We start from the raw sequence: 3,962 nt of genomic DNA on the forward strand, positions 1-3,962 counted from the left end.
AGTCTAGGTCTTTTTCAGGATGGTAGTTATTCCTATATCTTTTTTCAAGCGTGTTTTTCATCACTTGCGCTTTATCTTCTTCTATGTACACAATTCACTTTTCTTTATGCAATGGTGGAATTTGGTTTTTTACCCTTTCTTAATATATTCGAAAGCTTTCAGAACGCAGATTTGTTTGGATCTAGTTGCTGGATATAGTTCTCCCTGTTTTCTATCTCACGATAACTGTGTTAAACATATATAGATTTGCAATAATAAACAGCTGATTAAAAGTTCATATTCTTGCATAGAATATTTTATTAGTGGTTAAAACGGAAATAGATAGATTTAGTGAAAACTAGTGAAATTAGTGAAAATATTTTGAATAAATATGGGCTTTGAACGCTTTTTGCAACTAATGCTTCAGTTGCGAAGTACTTTAGTATACTTAAATATTGAATTTTACTCAGTCGTGCATATTACAAAAGTGAAGTTTTATTATATAAGAGAAGTAAACTAATAGGGAATGAATCATTGTTTATTCCTTAACAGGAAAAGGAGCAAATTTTTATATGTATATTTATGTTAAAAACATCGAAATTTATGCAAAGCTGGTCACACTAAATTAGCATTGAATGCCACATGTAGACTTTCTATTTGCAGACGTCCGATAAATCATTTTTCTTATTTCTAGTGACAATGTCATTACTTATGATTAAGTACTGTAAGTTAAAATCGCATTAATATAAATATGGGCAGTTCAAGTCACCTTTGTTGACAGATAATAAATTTCCACATATCCACTTTTTAGATTTTTAAATAAGACTGCTAAATATTTGTAAATCAGAATTTAAAAATACGTAGAAAAATAAATCGTGTTATTAAATAATCAATGTTGTATTGTAACGATCCAAAAATTGAGTCTTAGTTCAAGTATTTCAGAATCCTGTGTTGTGTTGCTACAGTATGATGTACAAGAATTTTTATTTTAGTTCATTAAATTTTCAGTTTTATATATTATTTCAATAAATAAACTGAAACTTCAGTATACAAAAAATGAAGATTATTATGTAGTTCTAAAATGACTATGAATACATTATATTCGAAAGAAAGTATATACGACTATAGCGAGGGAGGAAACTAACGAATTTCACGTGAAAGAAGAATTACATTATATAGTATTTTGGGCCTATTTTATTTTACAATATTGTTTTTTAGTCGTTAATAAAGATCTTATGACAGGACGGGCGCTCGGGCTGCGGCTTGTATAAGACAGAGAAACAAGATATAGTGCCCAAATTTTTGCTGGTTTAAATTCTCATTGTACAAATGAGCGCCAGCCCTGCCATACGCGTTTTATTAATAAATGAAAAATAATGGTTTAATAGTTATTTATGCACCAGGGGTGATATTAAGATTCCACCCGGTGAGTAACATAATCCAGCCAGTGGGCCTCTGGCTGGATTATGTCCCGAGGGATGGATGTTGCTGGATGATTATGCAAAAAAAATCTCATGGGAATATTTTTCCGAACGAATCCGAGCTTTTCGTCTTGTCTGTTACGGATTGACACATTTTGGTTGTAGTAGGCAAATGCTAAAATATTGGTAAGTAAACTAGAAAAAAAAATGGGGATAAAGGGGTAGAATGCGAAAACATGGAGTTGATTCCAGTTTACAACCCTGTAAAAAATAATTTGTTATAAGAGCTACAAAGAAAGAAACCGGACTGTCTAACAAACAAAACGAACTCGTAAACGAAAAAAGGATAATGATTTAAAAATTTGCACGTGGAACGTAAGAAGCCTTTATCAGCCTGGAGCCACGGCTCTGCTCATACAAGAAATGAATAAAGCCAAAGCAGATATCATTGCTTTACAGGAAATGAGGTCGACTTAGCTTAGGCATCCTGGAAAAAAATAACTGCAATATTTACTACAGTGAAAATCCTACCCGACACGAATTTGGTACCGAATTTATTGTAAGCAGCAAGGTCAAACATAGTGTAATCGATTTTAAAGCTATTGATCATAGGATATGTCGAATAAGACTTAAAGGGAAGTTCGCTAATATTAGCATTATTAGCATCATGATCCAACGGAAGAAAAGAGGATCATGGTCAAAATTCATAGTGAATTCAGCTTCACTACAAATTTTGACCATGATGAAAGGCAGGTGGAATGCAATTTTTAGATTCCTTTGCCGAGTAATTTATCAAGCTGTTTGCTTTGTAAGTTTTAGAAGGCACAGTGGTGAAAATTTGAATTCGGTTTCGCTAGGTAGAAATCGTTTAATTTCTCTTTTTGTTAGAAAAATAATTATATAATACCAATTTTGGATATGCAGGCAAAATTTATAGCTGTGTGTATATTTCTAAGTTATTTGTTTCAGTAATATTTTCACGAAATATATTTGACGGCCATTATTAAACACAATTCCTTCGTTATACTTTAGTATACTATACATATCATTTAATCAAAGTAGAAACTAAATAGACTTCAAATCCTATAATTTTCCAACAACATACTAATTTTCTCTGTTGGTATTAGCAATAATGATGTACTCCCATATCATTACACCATTTTCTGTGTAAAACAAAAATAATAGAAGAAGTCGGTTAATGAAGCACATCCAATTACGCATTTTTACTTTGGTTTATTCAAAGCATGGGAACTCACAAACATAATAATTGTGCAGGCTAAGATTGACCGGAAACCACGTACCGGCTACCTTCCGCTGTCTCTTGCACGTCTCGTTTCATTGATGAAGAACGTTTTCGATTGACGACATTGTTGTCGGTTCAAAATCCGTCTTTTGCTGTTGTTATTTTAATTCATACACATGTTTGAACTATAGTGGAAGCGTAAAGTATCAAATTATAAATAAACTAGAAAATACAGGAACGTAGTTAAATTTGCAATCTTTATTTGTAAAAACAAAAAATATATCTATTTAAATCCAATGACAGGAGGTTATATTTTCCGTTTTTTTGTTCAAGTACGTATATCCTGCTAGTCTAAAGAATGCCCCCATTCCTGCTAGAGACGTTATGAAATATCTTGGGTTGCATTTGGACCGAAAGCTCACCTGAAAGCAACACATTAACGCCAAAAAACTCAGCTCAATATAAAATTAAAACAAATGAATTGTTTACTAGGCAAAAAGTCCGCTTTACAAAGTCATACTAAAACCAATATGGGCTTATGGTGTAGAACTCTGGGGCTGTAGCAAGTCTTCAAACACAAAAATTTTGCAGACCTTCCAATCAAAAACACTGCGAATGATAGCTTAAGCCTCTTGGTATGTGAGCAATTCAACCATCCACAACGCGCTATCTCAGAGTACCGTAAAAGATGTCATATTACTTCAAGCCAACAAGGCCAAAATTCTTAATTCAACGAACCACAGCCAAATTATCAGTGAATTATATTAGCCACCAATGGAGGAACGAAGACTGAAGAGGACTTGGCAAGAAGACCTGGTTACATATGTGAAAATGGAGAATTGTCGCTGGACGGTCCTCAAATCAAGCCAATATTGTCAACACATTTACTAATTACTCAAATGTACTGTTTATGAGTAGATTGTAAATATACATTTAAAAATTAAAATAAGTACGTATATACCTTTTGATCGATTAATACTTCATTCACTTGTTAAATACAGCTAAAGATTTTGACATTTATCATGTCTTTAGTTTATTCATTGATATACTCCTGCTTTTTATTGAGTATAACCAAAAATACCTTCTCTTCTCCAGAGGAGTTTTTATTCATTCATGAATTATTTTTTATTTATCGTATGGCAATTACAACACATTTAGAACAAATACACAAACACTAGTAATATAGGTATTTGACAAACTTTAAATAGTTACAAACAAACATGAAGTGTATTGATATAATCAATTGACTTTGAAGTTGCAAACAGGAGGTCTTCAGGGCTACCATTGTAGGATCTTGAGGGATACTCTTCAATAATGTG

This window comes from Diabrotica undecimpunctata, unplaced genomic scaffold, assembly GCF_040954645.1.
Source record: "Diabrotica undecimpunctata isolate CICGRU unplaced genomic scaffold, icDiaUnde3 ctg00002820.1, whole genome shotgun sequence".
NCBI classification, from domain to species: Eukaryota; Metazoa; Arthropoda; class Insecta; order Coleoptera; family Chrysomelidae; genus Diabrotica; species Diabrotica undecimpunctata.